Source organism: Podarcis filfolensis, assembly GCF_964270895.1.
Source record: "Podarcis filfolensis genome assembly, chromosome: 8".
NCBI lineage: Eukaryota > Metazoa > Chordata > Lepidosauria > Squamata > Lacertidae > Podarcis > Podarcis filfolensis.
In genome coordinates, this window is record NC_139611.1 from 63,058,516 (window position 1) to 63,079,790 (window position 21,275).

Genomic DNA, 21,275 nt, shown 5'->3' on the forward strand with positions numbered 1-21,275 from the left:
AACGAAGATCATGGCCACTGGTCCCATCACCTCCTGGCAAATAGAAGGGGAAGAAATGGAGGCAGTGAGAGATTTTACTTTCTTGGGCTCCATGATCACTGCAGATGGTGACAGCAGCCACGAAATTAAGACGCCTGCTTCTTGGGAGAAGGGCAATGACAGGCCTAGACAGCATCTTGAGAAGTAGAGACATCACCTTGCCAACGAAGGTTCGTATAGTTAAAGCTATGGTTTTCCCAGTCGTGATGTATGGAAGTGAGAGCTGGACCATAAAGAAGGCTAATCGCCAAAGAATTGATGCTTTTGAATTATGGTGCTGGAGGAGACTCTTGAGAGTCCCATGGACTGCAAGAAGATCAAACCTCTCCTTTCTGAAGGAAATCAGCCCTGAGTGCTCACTGGAAGGACAGATCGTGAAGCTGAGGCTCCAGTACTTTGGCCACCTCATGAGAAGAGAAGACTCCCTGGAGAAGACCCTGATGTTGGGAAAGATGGAGGGCACAAGGAGAAGGGGGCAACAGAGGACGAGATGGTTGGATAGTGTTTTCGAGGTTACTAGCATGAGTTTGACCAAACTGCGGGAGGCAGTGGAGGACAGAGGTGCCTGGCATTCTCTGGTCCATGGGGTCACGAAGAGTCGGACACGACTAAACGACTAAACAACAACAACAAATTTTCCCAGACAGAACTACCTTTAATGTGGAGGCTGCAGCCAAGCAGAAGCTCTGGCCGCGCAGTTTGCTGTGACCAACAAGGTCGTGCCTGGGATCGGGCCCAGTCAGGGAGGCTCACCACTCTCCGGCCTCTCTGGTCCTGCCTGGCCCTTCCCCAGCAGCAGCAGCAGCCCCCAACGGCTGCTCAAGCTGCACCAGAGGGGACGCAGGCGGCAGCCGCTGCAGCTGCCTCAGTGGTGGCTCCACAGTCTCTCCAGTCCTGCCTGGGCCTTCCCCTCCATCGCAGCTCGTCCTCTGTTGCCCCCTTCTCCTTGTGCCCTCCATCTTTCCCAACATCAGGGTCTTCTCCAGGGAGTCTTCTCTTCTCATGAGGTGGCCAAAGTTGGGGGCCACTTCTTTGGGGGAAGTCATGGTTGTTAAATTATAGAGCTTTGAACATAAGGTGCAAGGTGCAGATGTGGCCTTTTACTTGGAGGCTTTTGACTTTTGAAGAAGAATAAGAAGCCTTGTTAAATTTCCGAAGCAATTACCATATGGATCTTTTTATGAGGATCAAGATAGGTAGGTAGGTAAGTAAGTAAGTATTTGCATTACCCAACATAAGTTAAGACAGTGTGAGAGCTTTTACATGACACAGAAATTTTCCTCAGGCTGGTTGAAGGGGGAGGGCAAGGAAGAGAGATTATTTCTGAGGAAAGGCATGATTTGTCTGCTTGACCAATTTGAGTCTTAAACAAAATACTGTGGTGTGTCTAAATTAAGCTGATTGGCACAAAGCTCGTTATTTGGGCATCCAGACATGTAAATCATTTCTGCAAAACTTAGAAGTCAGCAAATGGGTCCTGCCCAGCAGCTTGGATTTTGTCTGCTGTTTTTGCTTGGGCAGGTGTGAGGAACCTCTGTCCCTCCAGATGTTGCTGAACTACAACTTCCATCATCCCTGGCTATTGGCCATGCTTGCTGAGGCTGATGGGAGTCAGTGTACAACAATATCTGAAGGATGAAAGGTTCCCCACAAGCAAGGGAAGGCAAAGAGTCTGTTCAAATAGTTCAAGATGCAAGTTAAAAGGGATCAATGGAAATATGGGGAACAGCATTTACGGATGCAAAGACCACTTCCAGGCCTGCTGTAGTGGGACTTCACACACACACACACCAATCTACTCTCAAGTGCCCTATGGAAAGGATCCTGATGGGTTTTTAAAATAAAATAATAATAATGATGATGATGATGATGATGATGTGTGTTTTCACTAGCACAAGGGCTTGTGCACTAGCAGATGGATGAGTTTTTAATGTTGCACAATGAATCCAAGGTAAAGGCTAGCTGGAAACTCATGCAAAAGATTGTGCAATCTGTCATGCAACCAAGTTACCAGCAACCTGCTTATGCATTCACTTGTACAACAATGCTCCACTGATGCAAAACACTGGAACAAGTATACTGCTAAGTGGCTTTAACGTACCACTACACTGGATGCCACCCAAATATCTGAACCTTACACGTAAGCCACCTTGACAGGATTTCTATCTGAAAGGCAAGGTATAAATCAGGGGTCGGAACCTAAGGTCCATGGGCCACAAGCGGCCCCCACCGCCCGCTCGGTCGGCTCCCGTGCACCACATTAAACTGGTACGGAGCAGAGCAGGGACTGCCTTCCACAACACTGGCCGGCTTCCCATTGGCTGCAGGAAGCTCTTGCAGCCAATGGGAAGCTGCGCATGCCTCCTCCATGCCAGAAGGAACACCGGAAATAGCGTTTGCGCATGCGTCTGCGGGACCGTTAACCGGCCCAAGCCACAAAAACTTTGCCAACCCCTGGTATAAATAATTGGAACAAACAAACAATTTTCTAAGAAACAAAGAAATAAAAAGTATTAAAAGTAGCACAATTTTATTGCTTTAACTGTTTCGTTATGGGATTTTTTATTGGTTTTTAATTTGACATTTGATATAAATTATGTATTGATTTTTTAGAGTTTTAAATTTCTTAGAAGCCATTTGGGCATTAAGTAAGCCATTACTATCTTTTTACCTGAAAATAGAAAGGGAACTTGTGGAGAGGTGGGGGGAACCTCACTTAGCAGAAGCAGTGGACAGGATCATTGTCAGGCATGGATCCCACTTGTAGCAGGAACCCCCCCACCCCAATCACTCTGTTTGTACAAACTTCACACACACACACACTCACACACTACATTCGCCACATTTCTGTTATAAATTCATAGAAAAATCAACCATACATCGGATTTGCACTGTTCCATTTTATTTTACTCCATATGACAAGAACTATCAAAGGGGGGTGGCTTGGTCCTGGTCAGCCATAATCCCTTCACCGTCTCAGCACATCCACAGGAGCCCTGCCCAGTGGCTATGCCAACCCTGATGATCCCAGACAGAAGACAATCAAGATCACAAAGAAGTTGCATATGGGAGTGGATTCAGCATGAACAGAAACAAAGGACAATGATCAGATCTTCCCTCTGGGGGCAGGAAACTGCAAACTCCCCTTTGTCTCCTGGAAGTGACTCATGGGGAGGGGGGAAAGGAGGAACTAGCCAGGTGACAAGACACTCAGGTTACCACCAACTCCTCCCTCAACCCCTCCTTTCTGTAATGTATGCATGATGTTTCTGGGGGTGGGCTTGACCTAGAGGAGGGGAATTTCAAAAAGTTTTATAAGACCTTGCACACTATTTTTCTGGGTCTTTCCTCTCTCTTGCAAGTGAGGGGAACACCCTGTTGCAACAGTTCAATAAAGGCCAAGCCTACAGGCTGCTGTTTTGCTCCAAGTTATCCTGGTTGGTGTCTTTACTTTTTGTCCAAGGGAGCCCTCGGATATTTCCGGCAACAGTTTGGCGACCATGCTCAGGGACACTTGGTTCTCCTGCGAAGGTGAGGAGGGAGATAGAGGGGATCGGGCGCCACTGGGCAACCTTAGCCCAGGGATCCTTCTTCCTCTCCCTGCCTCCTCTTTGTGGGCGGTAATCAATCGTCACCAAAAGCCCAGCCAGGGGGAGCAAAGGCAAGGTCAAGCCAGCTAAAGGGAAAGGATCCCGGGATCTGCGGGGGACATCTTCGAACGTGAGTATGGTTTGAAGTAAATACATTGGGAGGGGGGTGGAAGAAGCAGCGTCCCCACGACAGCCAGACTTTCCTTCTTTCATTTCTGACGATTACCCCTCGGAGTCGTCCGGGTACGTCTTAAACTCTCCCCTTTTCTCCCCCGATTTTCCCCCTCGGAGTGTGGCCAGGGAGATCGCGGAACTTTACTGTCAGACGATTACCCCTCGGAGTCGTCCGGGTACGTCTAAAACTTTCCCTTTTCTCCCCCAATTTCTTTTTCGGAACGTGGCCGGGAAATTGTGGTACTTTTACTGTTTTCCGGCGTTACCTCTCGGAGTCGTCCAGGGACGTCTTATTCTGTCCCCTTTTCTCCCCCGTTTTCCGTCTTGGAATTGAGTCCGGGAAAGCGTGGCTCTTTACTGTTTTCTCTGACGTCCCTCTCTCGGAGTCGTCCAGAGGCGTCTTTTCAAAAGTATTTAACGCAAGGTCATTTGCTTCCTTTCGAACCTTGGGTGTTTTCTCGGACCCCGATCTGGCACGGCATTGCGCAGGCGTTCAGTAGGGGTCCGAACTTAGTCTCAAAGGCTAGGCAGGAGGCTGTCGTGGGTGGTAGAGGGGGAATTGGGGCCCCACACTAGGACTAGTTGTGTAAGCAGTACTGAGGCAGAATTTCAGGATCCGTGGTTGTGTAGCGGGTAGAGAGAGAGACCCGTGGTTTTAAGGCTGATGTTTGAGGTTTTATAGATGATAAGTTATTTGCGGTTCGTTGATAGGCAGGAATTGAGTTAAAGAGATAATCAAAGGTACCTTAAATACTGAAAGAATACTATTTTCTTCTTTCTACCCTTTCCCCCCTCTTTGTCTTCCCCTTGTGTGTCCATTCTTTCTGTCCTTTTCTGTCCTTTATACTAGAGGGAAATGGGAGCTCACTAAAACACCCTAGCTGGACTCCTCCTGGCAACAAAGCTTCCATGAAGCCTTTTTGCCCCAGAGAGGATTCTAATACGCCCCTCCAGCTTGTCATCTCCAGTTGGAAAAATAAAATAAAATAAAGGGGCAAAATGGTCTTTCAAGTACAAAGTACGAGACCGTTGTAACTTTTAGTGGGTAGCTTAGGCCCACCACCTGGGCCACCTCAGGGATCCTTCAACACAATCAGGGTGTGAACCCTTAGGGAGAGCTGAACATATCAAATTTGTGTTGTTAAACTATAACCTAAAACTAAACATGAAACCGTAAACTTAATGGTGCTCAGAAGGCAGTAGATATAATAACAGCCCAGCCTGAGAGCCCACACATTAGAGAACTTAGTTTCTTTAAAAAAAAAAAAATGAATAAGAGATGTACTCAAAGATTTAGAAATATTTAAAGGGTTTGTGTTTACATTGGCTTCGGCATCCACAGACTGTTCTTAAATGCACATAGTTTTTAAAATAGCAAGCTTGCTTCAAAATTTTAAATCTAAGGAAGCCATGTTGGGCCTTGTCAACCTGAAACAAGACAAAATGGAGAATGAAGTATGCAAATGTTTGTTCTTTGAGAGAAGCTCTAAAAGAGAGTTTTCCTCCCAAGTGGTAAAATCCTGTATACATGCTACTTGTGTTCTGGAAGGAGGATTACCCCACCTCCTTCCTCTAGTTTAAGTGAGGAGGGTGATTTTAAGTCTAATGGTAAATGATGTTTTGTTGTAACTTTTGAGTTTGTGAGTACACCTGTGTTCCAGTCTATTTTGGAATGTGAAGTTAATCTAATGTTTCTGCTGCAAAAGCCTAGTTGAGCACAATTGCTCCCTCAAGCTAAAATGCAGTGTATGTATTTCACCAAGCATATGCCTATGAAAGTATGGTGTTCCTTCTAAGAAAAATATGTGAGTCCAGTTTTAACTTTGATTTGATTGGACAGAAGAGTTATTGTAAGGCTCCTGATATCAGTCTCTATAAGACTTCCTGGCCTCTTTTCTCAGAAAATGCCCCCCCCCTTGTTTCATTCTGTCTCAGTTTTTTTTCCCCTCCCTTCTTACTTCTGTGCCAGGTAAATTTACTCCCAAGCAAGCTTCCTTTAAAGGAAACTGCAAAGAGGGGGGGGAGCTATCTTTCCTAAGGTACCCTGCATCTCACTTTCCTATGTGTGGTTATTTAAAAAAAAAAAAAAATCTAAATTAGGCTTACTATTCCTCTGCAAGTTCAGAAAAAAAAAAAATTGTTCACTTTTGTATTCCCTTTAAATCAAATCTATGGCTGTTTTAACTATGCTTAATAAAAGATCCTCTCCCTATCATAGAAAAAAAAAAAAACACAAAAAAACTGTTCACTTCAATCTTCCTTTAAATATCATTTCACTCGGAACTTGCATTCTTTAGTCTAAGGAAGTAAACTCCCTCAAATTATCTCAAGATCTGCTAAAAGGGTTCTGTGTAAAGTTGGGTACTTTTATTTTCCTCTTCCTTAGTACATGATAGGAGCATAGATGTTTCCTTTCTCAGTTGTAAAATCTGTACTTAAATGGGTATGTCTCTTTGATAGTACAAATCTTGCTGTGAAATCTTGCTGTAAACCCTATATTTTGGAGGGTTGGACTAGATGACCCCAGGGTCTCTTTCAACTCTCCCAATTTGTGGCTGTGTGGAAGGGACATGTGTCTGCAAGCATTGGAGGGTAATTCTTAAATTCTGGTGTGGTGATGTAGTTGAAATTCAGCCTAGCTTTGTTCTTTAGTTTTAAAAGGTGAGAGGGGAAGCCTTGATGTTTTTGAAGCACAACTGGTAATATCAAGCATTTGAGTGATTACAGTGTTTATCATTTTGTCTACTATTTAAAAATCAGACTTCAAAGTCAATTCAAAGTTTAAGCACATAAAAATACATATGCGCCTTGACCAATCCTGTAAATAAAGGGCAGAAAATATATATATATATATATTTTGTCTGCAAATGGTAAGGCTGAAATGACTGAGAATATTAAAAAAAATAAAAAAAAAAATAAAATCCTATGAATTTTGACTCTCTGGCCATTTTCCCCCATATATAAGGGCGTGGCATTGTTCCGCGAATGGCCAGAGGGATATTAGCCCTTTCCTGTACATAAAGGAAGCAGTCCCTTTGCTTGGGCTACAATTGCTAGCTTTGGTGAATACTTGAATTGCTGAGTTTCTCTTTTTTGTTTTAAAATCTAACCCTATTTTAAAATCTACTCCTTACCCTCACCTTCCCTTATTCAAATGGTAATTTAGCCAAAAGATTCAACATTTTCAATAGTATAAAAGGTTTACTGAGACATGAACTCTGTACATGCACATAGGCTAGATCAGCTTAAAAAAAAAAAAAACACACACACACACACACAAAAGAGAGAGAGGAAGAAGGGGGGAACTGTAAGGGGGAAGAGGAGGTTTCAAGAGCTTGGGCTGCAGGGAGAAACTTATCCAAATTTCCTTATGTAAAACTTGGAACCATTGAGGGAAATTACCCTTAATGTGTCTTTTGCTCCAGGGGCTACGGAAGACAAAAGGGTAAAAAAAAAAAAAGAACACCTAGCCCATCAAAAGTCAAGAGCTTTCCAGGTTCCAAATCTTAACATGCCAAATTCTTTTCACAGGTAAACATCAAAACGCTCCCACTGTGAGTTCCACTCTTGACTAGTCCCCCCCCCACAGGATTTAACTTTTACAACAGGCTTTGTGTGCATTATAGGAACAGCATTCCTGACAGAGATTTTCAAAGAAAGAAAGAAAAAATTTTGTTTCCCCCTTTAAAACAGGATACGTGAACTCGGACCCACATAAGCAAAAAGTTTAATAACTTGCCAATTGTGTTCAAATTAACAAAGGTTTTGTCCCTTCGTTTCTTCCACAGCCAAACTAAGTGAAGGAAAGCAAACAAACTTGGCAGATAATAACAGTAATTATATGGAAATGTGATGATAATAATATTGGAATGAATGAAATGCTTAATCCGCTAAGATTTTTATTATTTGCAGCTTCCCACGTAAATTGAAGGACATCCTTTTTTGCCTTTTGCCCCTTCTAACTCTGTCTTTAAGTCCTGCCCCTTACAGGATATCACTTCTACAGATGTGTTACTACAGATCCAATGAAAAGCTTCGCCACCACAAGACTATTACCTGCAGCAACAACACAGACACCAAAGTTTTCAAAGTGGCCACAGCAATTCCTTTCAAAGGGGGGTGGAGTAGAATTCTAAGGACATCTTCTCACTTTTGAACCTCAAGACTGTGCTCCAGGATTCAAAAGATACATACATAAAATATCACAATTGTCTCAAGATATGCAACTGATACTTAATTAGTTTGTTTTGTATTATGTGTTATTATGTAGGAATGTTGAAATGTGTCTGACAGTGTGTTATTTCCACAAATGTTGAGGGGGGGCTATTTTTGTGGCTATTTTTGTGTGTAATTTAATGTCTTATTCCTTACAACCCAGTGGAGGATTCTCATACATTTTATGCTTTTTAACAGACCAGGCTATTATGTAGTCCAATGTTTAGAACTAGATAAATTTATAACCACATTTAGTTGTTTCACCTGGCACTCTGCCAACTTCCCTACCCATTTTAAAATGTGCTAAAAACTCGCTTAACCAAAGAGAAGCTGATAAGATACATGAAAGTGCATATGCTTTGGTTTAGCAGGAATAATCCCTTATAGAGTTAAATTGACTTATTTGGACAAATGCCCTTTAACAGATTGGTTTGAGAAGTTGGGAACCATGGGGCAAGATAAATTCAAATTGGACTCATTTTGAATTGGGCAAGTGTATCCAGGCTGCAATTAGCTTTTTGGTCCTTAAAGTGCAAGTGAGCAACTTCCCATGACTGCAAGACCAGAGCCTATAATAATAAAATCCCATAGAATGGCCAAGGCAAGGACATTTCCCTCATGACGTGCCCAAACCTGTGCCAGCTGGGGTGAGTGCCAGGCAACATGGTTAATATGAAAGCCCTAAGTGGATTCACCAGGGATTGCCACTACTGTGACACCAGGCCGGTGTGAGACCACAGAAGAGCTACCTTGACACCTGAGAACACGAAAATGGCGGGGGACAAAGCAAACTGCATTTTTCAGTCATTAGTGGACCTTCCTGCTAAATGTAAAGCATACGCCACTATTGAGAAAATATTTCTTCCAAGGTACTAGAATGCCACAAGTAACTGAACAACAAAAATATTAATTTTACGTGATATCCTAAGTCTAATTATGTGCACTGTTACACCATTATATTTCTATGCAAATATCCTTAAGAAGCATGACATCCGAGTCCCTTTCAGGTACACATGGAGACACGCATCTGGGACGGAGAATAGCAGGTTAATATTTACCACCTTAAATTGTGCGGAGAAAAGGATTGCAAAGTAGCCACCTTTGCAATCTTATCTCCGAAGGGGGGAACTGTAGCAGGAACCCCCCCACCCCAATCACTCTGTTTGTACAAACTTCACACACACACACACTCACACACTACATTCGCCACATTTCTGTTATAAATTCATAGAAAAATCAACCATACATCGGATTTGCACTGTTCCATTTTATTTTACTCCATATGACAAGAACTATCAAAGGGGGGTGGCTTGGTCCTGGTCAGCCATAATCCCTTCACCGTCTCAGCACATCCACAGGAGCCCTGCCCAGTGGCTATGCCAACCCTGATGATCCCAGACAGAAGACAATCAAGATCACAAAGAAGTTGCATATGGGAGTGGATTCAGCATGAACAGAAACAAAGGACAATGATCAGATCTTCCCTCTGGGGGCAGGAAACTGCAAACTCCCCTTTGTCTCCTGGAAGTGACTCATGGGGAGGGGGGAAAGGAGGAACTAGCCAGGTGACAAGACACTCAGGTTACCACCAACTCCTCCCTCAACCCCTCCTTTCTGTAATGTATGCATGATGTTTCTGGGGGTGGGCTTGACCTAGAGGAGGGGAATTTCAAAAAGTTTTATAAGACCTTGCACACTATTTTTCTGGGTCTTTCCTCTCTCTTGCAAGTGAGGGGAACACCCTGTTGCAACAGTTCAATAAAGGCCAAGCCTACAGGCTGCTGTTTTGCTCCAAGTTATCCTGGTTGGTGTCTTTACTTTTTGTCCAAGGGAGCCCTCGGATATTTCCGGCAACACACTGATCCCAGGAGCTAACAGGGAAGTTGAGACAATGTGAGCTTGCACGAGCAAGATGCTGGTGGCCAACCACAGGTGGAAAAAAAACCCCCAACATCGTCAAAGGGAAGGAAAACCAAAGTGCACAGCCACAGGACCTGAGGCAGACGTTGCAAACTGTTTCCGAAATCCTGTCTCACCGCATGGTTGGTAAACGAGAACAAAGACAGTGCTGTTGTTTGGAGTTCCTCTTTGCAGAGTTACAGGCAGGTAGCAAGGGCAGCCGTCTCTTTTGGTCCTAGCCAGGATAGGGAGGGAAATACCAGAGAAAGGGCATTTCACCATTTTGTAGCAAGAAATCCAGGTTTGCTAGGAAGTGCATCAACTCCAAGCTTTGGGCTCTGACTGAGGGTTCCATCTAAGACTACAATCCTAAACACACATACGCATACATAGGTCATGCCTACACTTCACATTAAAAGCAGTATTATGCCACTTTAACAGCCATGTTCCTCCCAAAATATCAAGGTCCTATTTTTCAGTGGCATCAAGGGCAAAAGCTGTCACCATGGTTTGTGAGCTGGGGAAGTATACAGAGTTTGACGGAAAGAACAGGAAAACAACAGCGCCACCTAGACGCAATTGGCAGTATTGTGGCTGAATGCATCAGGTTAGACAATAAAAGAGATTTCAAATATATGAAGATGACTTCTACTGAGACTGGCTCTTCGTCCATCTGTCCACATTTTCGCAATTTCTTGTGACTTTTTAGAAGCTTTTTGTGAAAAATTCATCACTATTTTAGTGTGAATTTCTCCTAATATACACATTTTTGTATGCAATCTTGCCTAACACACATATTTTTCGAAAGTGGCTTCGCCTAGTACCTATTACAATGCATTCTTGCATGTTATTTTCACCAGTACATGGATATATTTGGCTGTAGAACCATACTGCAAGATTCAGAGACACGTGAACTGCGTTTCCTTTCGTGTGTGTTATTTTGGACAGTGCAAATTATGTACAGTGCCTTTAAATGAATCAAATGTCTTCCCCAAATGGACCCCACAAATTGACCTACTGTTTTCACAAGCAGTAGATTGAGCAACTCTCATCCCCCCTCGAAAGAAAAGAATGCTACTGAAACTTCCCCTAGAAGCTCCTTTGTTCAGGACAAAGCATGTTGGCTGCCTACAGCCAGACAAACATTGTTAATTATTACAGTAGTTAAGGAGAATTTAAAAAACAAAACAAAAAATGAAGAGGCAGGGGGAAACCCACATCCAGATGGCACCAGCATTACGGGGCAAAGTTATTACTCTCCTTGTATGCTCCAGTTCCTGAGTAAGCCACCATTGGCAATTTCTGTTATAATTAACGTCTTTAGGGCTAATGGGATTTCGGTCCCTTGGATAAAAGGTGCATTGTTTGCAACAGTAACTCCTGGGGTTTCTGCCATCCAGGCTGAGGTTAGAATGACCAGGAAATCTTAACTTTCATCTACCATTAGAGTCAAAGTGGCAGTTATATCCCCGGAAATTAAACCACTCGCTGCAGTGAAGTTTTAATGTCTGTGGCTGCATTTGACATCTCATGACTTATGGGACAGGGCAGTTCTTTTTCTCCTGGACTTTAAGCGTCTTCTTGGTCTTAAGAGCTACATCTGCACCGAGATGACTCTCAGATTGGCATTTTAGGGGCTGCCCTCTGCTAAAAGTCGCTGTATCTCTAGACAAGATGACAGGCCAATAGACAGTGCAGCTCCAGGTCTGGGGAACAGAAAAAATGGGACTCTGTGATGCTGCAACCCAACACACACTTGAGAGAGCAATCCTGACTTCTCCCAGAGCCCAGCATCCACAGCCCTCCCAGTAGCTGGGATGGAAGATGAGGGGCAGGCAGATCATTGGGCCAGCCTGGACCTAAATCAGGCCCAATGCCATTATGTTGTGGCAGTGGGGTTGGCTGGGGATCCAGTGGATCCCAGGCTGGCTCAGCCCCCCACCCCAGAAAGCTCTGTTTCAGGGCTTGTCTTGGCTGCTGCCAGTATAAGGATCCCAAAGTGAGACCTCCGGTGAAGGCTGGCAGAGACATTTCTGCCCAATCCAATCTTCCCTCTCCCCTGCCCAGTCCAGCGGCATAGGAGTCAACTCCTAGGGGCTAAGGTCCCTTCGACCCCACCAATAACATATTTCAGGGGGCCAGCCCCCTCCCCAAGTTGAAGGGCATTGCCATTCAAATGGTGTGTGTGATCAATTATGTGAGGCAGGGTTTACCTAGCCCCCCATATTTTATTCACGTTAGCACCCCTGCCCAGCGCTAAGGAGGTTTGGAAGTGAGCAAGCATGCATGGAATCATAAAATTGTAGAGTTGGATGGGACCCTGAGGATCATCTAGTCCAACCCTCTGCAATGTAGGAATATGCAGCTGCCCTATATGGGGATCGAACCTGCAGCCTCGGTGTTTAGGACTGTGTTGTCAGCAGGGTTCCTTTCTCCCTGACAAGGGAGTTTGCCAAGAGGCCAGAGAGGGCAGCCTATCTCTGGTTGCTCTGGTGAAGAAGGAATCCTCTAATGGCTGGTCTGCTTCCAGCAGGAATTTGCATTCCAACAGTCTTTGCATTTATATAGCAAGGGGGATGAACAGCTCAGCAAACAGGGGCATCCTGTTATCCCGTTCTGCAATTTTAAAAGTAGTCCATGCATTTGTGAAGCAGGGTGGCCACTTTCATGTCACCAGAAAAGAAGGATTGAAGAGGACACCAATTTGCGTACAATTGACATGCACCCATTTACCGTACATGCATTGGCAAATATGTATAAATAACGACTCTGATTTAAATAGAAATACAGAAGATTTCGCCATAGTGACCAGATGACCTGTGTGCCTTCTTAGCCTGCTGTCCAGGTGCTCAGTGTTGATGGGGCATTTTATGGCCCTCCTGCTCTCCCTTCCAAGGGCACTTTACTTTTAAACCAGACTTGGACAAGACAGCTCTTCAAATGGAAAATGCCCTCTGTAAAGTAGGACACATGCACACCCTATCCCAAAGGCAAGCCAGTGTGGTGTAGTGGCTAGAGTGTTGGACTAGGACCTGGGAGCCCGGGGTTCAAATCCCCACTCAGTCACAAAGCTCACCTTGGGCCTTAAACTCAACCCAACCTACCTCACAGGGTGGTTGTGAGAATAAAATGTGGAGGAGGAGGAGGAGGAGGAGGAGGAGGAAGAGAACTGTATGGGCCGTGCTGGGTTCCTTGGGGAAAAGGTAGGACAGAAATACCTAACAGGAGAAGTGCCCTTCCCACCAATGATGCAGTTCACTGTCCCCCTGCCCTCCACCATGCAACCATGTGCTTTTAAATGCTTTTCCATAAGCCCCAACTCCTTTCTTCTACCCAGATAAAAATACTGGAAAAGACTGGATTGAAGATGAGAATGAAGGGCGTTGATTGTTCCTGGAGAAGCAACATCGTAGATTCCATGAGGCGACAAGAAGCTGTGCTGTGGAGGGATTTCGCTTCCATCCTTACAGCATCTGAGATACCTACAGAAGCCACAATGTGCCCTTAATCCCACAACAAAATCAAATCAAAGAGCAATTAATATCCTGATACCTGTGGCCAGCCAGCCAAAGTGGTATAGAGCTGATTATTTCTTTTTCCATTTTACTTCAACTGTGGTTACTTACTTCTCTGTTTTTTTCCCCCCAGCCCTTCTCTGGGCAAGTGGTTTTAGGGGCACCAAAGTTCACTTTTGTGGGTAACCTGCACTCTTAGCTGTTGATTTAATTAACTCAGGCTTCTGAGCTGCTTGACCATATCAGCTCCAGCGGGGCGAAATGATTCCAGGCATAAAATGGATTTATCACTTACAGAATATTCCAGAAGGACACTAGCGGGTAGGGACATATTTTGATGTGGACAAAGCTATAAAATATAATATCAACAATCCTCAATATTATATATGCACAGAGAGAAATCATTTGGGCTGCAAGTGCAGAGATGTAACATTTCAAGACCTGACTTTCCGGTCATATCCATGCACCATACATTTAAAGCACAGTTCCCAGGATTCTTTGCACGAAGCCATGGGTCTTTTAAACCCATGACTTCTCCTAAAGATCCTGAGAACTGTAGTTTGATAAGGGCACTGGGAACTGCGACTCTGTGAGGGATAAACATCAGTTCCCCCAAGATTATTTAAGGGAAGCCAGATACGAGCACAGTTAATGTGCTTTAAATGGGCTATAAATGTATAGCAATCTCAGTGTGTATCTTTGTCAGTTCCAGGGCAAGCTTGGGTTCTGCACATTTTCAGCACGGTTAAATTGGAATCAGGGGGAAAGCAACAGTGAAGAGTGCCTATTGGCTAGCACCCATGATGTTCATGCTATTTAGGGCTTCTTGTTCTGAAAACAGAACTGTATTGGCAAGGCTCCAGGGGCGTAGGAAGGGAGGTGCGGGGGTGGGCCCCGGGTGTCATCCTTGAGGGCGGTGGCAAAATGGCACACCGAGGGGGTGGCACTTACCATAGGGCCTGGCCTGCAGCGTGCCTGAGCCATGCTTCTCTCCTGGGAGTGACACGGTGGTTAGGGGCCCCGCGCTGCCCAAAACAGCAGCATGGGGCTTGTGTCCACCAGGCGGACTCCATGGGCAGTTTGCCGCACCACTCCCCTGGGTGGATTGCTGTGCCACCCCCATGCACGGATCGCCAGGGCACTCCCGTGGGCAGCTCACACCCACCCACACCACTCTGGGTGCTGGAGCAGCTAGCTACACCCTGCAAGGCTCTTCTCATTTTAGCAGAACAACACCAAGTCCTATTTGTGTCATGCCCTAAAACGTTCTACTTATTAAAATATGCTTGTAATCCATTTACAGTCGTACCTTGGAAGTCAAATGGAATCCATTCCGAAAGTCCGTTCAACTTCCAAAACATTCGGAAACCAAAGCGTGGCTTCTGATTGGCTGCAGGAAGTCACGGAAGCCCTGTCAGACGTTCAGGTTCCAAAGAATGTTTGCAAAATGGAACAGTCACTTCTGGGTTTGCAGCATTCAGGAGCCAGAACGTCTGAATACCAAGGCGTTTGGGATCCAAGGTACGACTGTATACTCTTACTGATGGTGGCTGTCCCCAAAATTGTTGCTCTAAGTTCTACTCAGAGTAGATGCATTGAAATTAATAGATCTAAGTTAATCTTTTCCATTAATTCCAATAGGTCTAGGAGTAAAATTAACATCTGATAAAACACTTTATTTCATTTGTTGTTTCATGTCGTCATTTCCTCTACAAAATTCATCCTACTGTTTTAAAAGCCAAGTGGGTTTTCTTTTCTTTAGATGAAAGATTTGCTGGAGAAACATATCTGTCCTAAAATCTATTATGAAATGGTTCACAATGAGCAAATAAAATGGCAGGCTATGCATTCTGTGATATCCTAGTGTTCACATGCATGCTTTTTACATGGATGTGTGCTAGAGACAAGAATGAATCCACTCTCCATTCATAGGCTCGTTTGCACGTAATGCTAAGCCAAACTATGGCTTAGCAAGAATGCTAAGTTACAGCCTCCACGAAAGAATTATAGTCTTCACCTAGGAGCCGCTGTTTGGTGATGATACTGAGCATTCTGTTAGAGATCCCTCTCTCTCTCAAGATCTCAGTAATATTTGGCCATTATAAACACTCTGGAGTTTTCAAAGGGTTTCATTATCTCACTAATGCTCATAACAGCCTTCCAGGGCAGGCCAGTGTCATCATCTCCCTATTACAGGTGGAAGGATGGGACTGATTGCTTAAGATCAACTAGTGAGTTCACAGGGGAGAGATTCAGACTTAGGATTTCCTGCTTTATAGTTCAGCCTCTTAATTGCTACATTTCACGAGCTCTCCCAGTTCTCAATCACCCATCTGGCATAGTTATAAGGCAGCCGTATGTATTTACAGGCTGGCGGTGGGTGAGAGTGCCTCTGAGCATATGCAAGACCCTCTCCTCCTCCTCAAACTAGGCCCTGTGGGCTTCAGGCTGCCTGAACCTTCACCACCCTTCTGTTAGCAAGTGCCAGACCCAGTGAACACAGCCCCTTTCTTTCGAAGATACCACACATCAACCCCCTTCCCAAAACTCCCCAATTTCCTTTATTCCCTTTAGAAAACTCTTTAAACTTTTCCTCGGTTGCTAAATGCCAGGCTTGTTTGTTCAGCTCCGTCTCTGCCTTTTAAGAAAGCTCATTGAAATCTACATCGATTTGTTATTTATCTAACTGCCAACAAAGACGGCCAAAAAAAAAGTCATAATTCTAGGCACTGGGGAGATTGAATTCCTGTATCACTGTTAGCTACATTAACTTGCTTCCTGGATCTCAATTCAATTAGGACAGCATTCCCTAGCATTAATAAATCAATACGGATGCCATTTTGATACATATATTTGAATGTCTTTCATTATATACTACAGGGGCAAGGATTAGAGTTGAAGGCGAAGTTAATGGGACATGACAAGGCAGATCAGGTTCGGTAGGTAGAGCTTTGGAGCCGTTAGCTGTAATTGCTTTCTGTTGCAAAAGATTGTGCCAACGATACACTGGAGCTGTTTAACAGGAATGGCGCAAGCCAGGATCCCCAACAGGACAGGAGAGAAACCAGCAGGTGAAGCTTCTTTCGCCAGACCCTCCAATTGTCCCTATTTTCCAGGGACAATCCCAGATTTACAGAAGCGTCCCAGTTTCCGATTTGACCCTAGAATGTTCCACTTTTCCTTAGGACGTCCCAATTTTTATCAGAGAAATGCAGCTCTCCAAGCTTGTCTATCTGGCCCTTAGAACAGGCCACACCCTTCACTGACCCTGCTTCACTGAATGCTTATGCTTGGCAGAATGTGTCCTTGACCTCTGGTAATGTTTTTTGTTTGCCTGCATGGAGGATAGAGAGGAATGGTTGAGTATGTATGTGTAGAAGCTAGACCACTCTACAACAGTGATATTTATATTTGCTGCCCTGTCTACTTTTGCCTCTGGCTCTGCCAACCAATGGCATGCGGCCCTCAAAAGGTTGCCCTGAGCAGAATGTGGTGCTTTGGCTGAAAAGGGTCCCCCCTTCCACAGACCAAAGGGGTAGCGGTCTTCCAGCACCAGGACTGGCACAATGAGCTGGAACTGATGGGCACTAGCTGACTGTACACATTGGGCAGAGCCCGCCTGAACCTGATCCACCTCTTCACGCTTCCAACCTGCTTGCTTGTCTGCTCACCTCTCACTCTGGCCCAGACAGCAGTGGTGGTGAGAAGGAAGAGCAGGAGGTAATAACACTTGCTTGATGTTGGGAGATTCCATTCCACATTTTGTTGAAGACATGGGATTGTTGCGTGTCACATGTCTGTTTACTTTCCAGCACAGATTGCTGGGTCCCGTGAGCAGACTTTCGCTCTGTTTATTGCTTTTTTTAGTCTCTCTGAGTAGACAGCAAGGAGAGATAACATGTTTTTTTCTGATTTATGTAAAATAAATCCGTAGTTTTAGTATGTATCCACAGCCTCAGCCTTTCTGTTGTGCAGTTTACGCTGCTATGTATAGTGTACTCAAGGCAGCAAGCTTGAGTCGCTGATTTATGTCAGAGCCAGAGGTTGATGAATCTCCGCAGCATGATGGCTGAGAGGGGCTAGCTGGGGGCTAGCCAGCTGGCCTTTCAACCCCCAGATGCCGACACTCACTCCTTGGGTCTCTCCCTGGCAGGCAAGTGAGTGAAGGTGGCACAGGAGCAGCAGTAGCTGGTGATAATGGCAGTGGGGTAGTAGCTTCACTGAGAAAGGGGGGGACATGGGAAGTGTCTTGCTGGAAGGACCCTCTAAAATCTGGAGTCAGCACTGCATAAGAACTTATGAAAAGCCCTGCTGGATCAGGCCAAAGACCCCTCTAGCCCTACATTTTGTTCTCACAGTGGCCAACCACATGCCTCTTGGAAGCCTGCAAAGGAGGATGTAATAGCATTCTGCCCAGCAATTGACATTCAGAGGCATACTGAGTGAAGGACAGATAAATATTATCATTATTATTGCTGCTGCAGACAACTCCCAATTTACACAGGGGTTATGTTCCAAGGCACCGCGTGTATATTTGAAACACCATCAAAAAAAGCCTGGAAACACTCTCTAAACCACTTGAAACCTTTGCAAAACCCTTTAAAAAACCAGCAGCATTTTACCAAACACCAAACTCCACTACAATCGTTCCCTCCAAACTTCCTTGCTCAAACCTGTACTCTCCACAGACCTCAACCGTTGGTGCAAGGGCTCCTGGGATTGCACTTGCAAAGGCTTGTAGGATTGCTAGGCACTGTTTTCACACCTTTTTGCCCTTTCTAGGCTCTTTTAGGGCCGTTTTTGCCATTTGGAAGGTCACCTGCGGGTTCAGTGTGATGCGCATGTGCACGATCATGTGTCAATGGGAAGTGTGTAAATTGGTTGTTGCGTGCAGGGCTTTTTTTTCCAGCGCAGCTCTCCAGAACGATGTTCCAGCACCTCTCAGCTGAGCCCTGGTAGTGTGGGGAGAGACCTGACCAGCCAGTAAACATCCTCCATGTGGTCCAGAGAGGGTCTCCTCATGAGCCAGAGGCACAGCAGGGCTTTGCTGAGGCTCTTCAGTTTCCCAGCTAACAGCTGATGTGCGGGAAAGCTGCACCTCAGCTGAGCAAGCTCCCAGCTGTTCTGGCTCACAGGAGCTAGAGAGGGCTTGGGTGAGGCCTCATTCAGCTGCTCTGAGGCACAGGAACCTCAGTGGAGCAGCCTCAACAAGCTTCTGGCTGGTGAGGAGACACACAAACCCTGACCCCAGAAAGATCCACTTTGGGCTCTAGGGTGGGTCTTCTGAGAGAGGTGCATTCTGGCACCTTTTTCTCTGGAAAAAAACACACTGGTTGCATGTATTACTATTTGGCTCTCCTCCTATTCAATTTGTCCTCACAACAACCCTGTGAGGTAGGCTAGGCTGAGAGTCACAAGTGAGATTCATGGCCAAGTAGAGATTCAAACCTAGGTCTTCTAAGTCCTAATTTAATACTTTTATGCATAGATTCAGATTAGTCAGTAGGGGAACCCACTCTAAGTTCCCAACACAGAACCTAATGGCTCAAAAGCAGCTTTCCTCAACTTTGTGTCCTCCAGATGTTTTGCAAGACTACAACTCCCATCAATCATCCAACATGGCTGATGGGAGCTGTAGTAAAAAATAAAAACAAAAACGTATTGAGAACATCACACTAGCAAAGGCTGCTGTAAAAATTATCAGACACTTCACACTGGCCCTTTGAATTCTCCTATTATAATAGAGAGCCTTGTAATGCCTCTGTGTCTCTCTAGTTCTTAAGATCTCCCCATTTCAAATTGATTGGGACAGTCATGATTGCCAAGTGAGAAGCTCAAATCCTTGTTCCTTATCCATTCACTTTGCTGCTAGGTTCCTTAAGAAGATACGAACTGAGTCGTCCATCAACATGACTCCTGGAGACAATCAAATAGGCACCTTGCAAAATGCAGTATTCATCTCTTAAAGGTCTTAAAAGCATTTCTCAATTATGAATGGTCTGGAGGGAGTGATTCCTAGTGCATCTAGGGATAAATAAAGATGGAAAATAATAGCATATCAATAGTATTGCAACTTACCTTCTCTCTCGGCACATAGGGACATGCCTCATCCCACTTGTTCTCCAAGATTAGATAGACAAAAGATTACATTTAGGAGCTTGAAAATGCAATTATTGTCCATCTTCTTTGGGTAAAAAGTATTACAATTCAATCATACTCCTTTTCTCTTGGAATCTGCCAGAGACAAAAACACCCCACAAATTTGTATCAGCAAGATCAAATCAAATCAAAAATAGCAAAAACATAAATATCGTTTTTGACCAAAAGAGAAAATTGAAGTAGAAGGCATGCATTACGTTGCAAAGTTTTAGGTCCTGCAAGGAACAATATGCAAGGCATCCCTTACTTTTGAAAACATTATTCTTGTACAAATAAGCTGGTGACCATAGGAAGCTGCCTTATACTTTTATTTTAGATCTTGTTGTGATTTATGTGAAAATTGCTCAGTTTGGTTGTGCATTTGTTAATGTTTTCTTTATTGTTCATGACTACTTCTGTTATATTGCATTTATGCATTTTTTCATGTTGCAAGCCGCCTTGAGCATGGTTTGCACTGTGGAAAGGCGGCATACAAATAAAATTATGTATGTACAACTTTTGGACATTAACTCAGTATTGTCTATATTGGCTGGCTGTGGCTCTCCAGGGTTTCAGACAGGAAACTATTTCCAATGCCTGCCTGGATATTCGAGAATTGAACCTGGGACCTTCTGCATGCAAAGCAAGTGTACGGAATGCCGTCTCTTAGATATTCGGGGTCTGGGTCACTTAGGGCTTTAACACTAACATGGGCCTCTTGAATTGGGCCGGGAATGAACTGGCAGCCAATGCAGCTGTTTTAAAACATGAGTGATATGAGTTCTAAATGGAACCCCAGACAGTAATCTGGATACTGCGTTTTAGACCAGTTGAAGTTTCCAAGTTGTCTTCAAGAGCAGCCCCAGGTATAGCACATAGCAAAATGCATATATATTAGCATATAGAGATGTTCTGCAAATCTGTGTCCTCACTTGTTCTCCTTTCTGGTGATGCATAAGTGGCCACCTTGAAAGCATCTGCTACAGTCCTGGCTTACAGCCTGTCCCCATAAAATGTGTGCAAAGCCTCTCCACTGAAAGCTGCTAGAAGTGGCTTGCTGGGTGCACTGGAGCCGCTGTGCCATCTTTCTGGCAGGTGGGTCACCGTCACTTCCTGGGAGGGAGAAAGGTGAGGTGGCAGGGAGGTGGGTGTGGTGCAAATGCCCAGTGGAGCCAACACACTGACAGAACCAATCCAGCGCTCCTGCTGGTGTTTTTCCACTGCAATAATATCTCTGCTGACTTAGATGCTTTGGCTGAGAATCCTCCATTGCAAGGGGTTAGGCGTGATGAGCCTTGGAGTCCCTTCCAACTCTGCAATTCTAAGAGTCTATGCCAGGGTTTGAACCAGTGGCCTTCTGCATGTGAGCAGATGGTACACTGCTGAGCTCCAAGCCCTTTCCTGCCTTGCTGTTGTTGTTGTTTTAAATTGTGTGTGTGTGTGTGTGTGTGTGTGTACGTACCTGAGTGAATACTGGATTGTAAGTAGTTATGCTTTCTAAACAAGGGACCCTCTAGAGTGGTTAGTTCCACTGGGGGGCGGGGGGAACCAAGGTATTAAGAGCAATTAGGACTTGGAATGCTCTTTGAAACCAGGTGGCTTTGCTTTAAAATGCACCTTCATCTGCAGCAATAAGGCATTTATGTACTTTTTCCATACTTTGAAAAATACAAAGAGGTGGGAGATCTTTTTCATTACCTATTTT

At 44.7% G+C, this 21,275-nt stretch overlaps 1 protein-coding gene across 1 annotated transcript in view; it reads right to left on the reverse strand.

Moving 5' to 3' along the window:
- RUNX3 (RUNX family transcription factor 3) overlaps positions 1-21,275 on the reverse strand; it is a 235,690-nt gene that overhangs the window by 183,306 nt on the left and 31,109 nt on the right. The window contains exon 3 of the mRNA XM_083625573.1: positions 19,511-19,666. The gene's annotated coding sequence lies outside the window, so the exon portion shown is untranslated. The remainder of the gene's footprint in view (positions 1-19,510; positions 19,667-21,275) is intronic.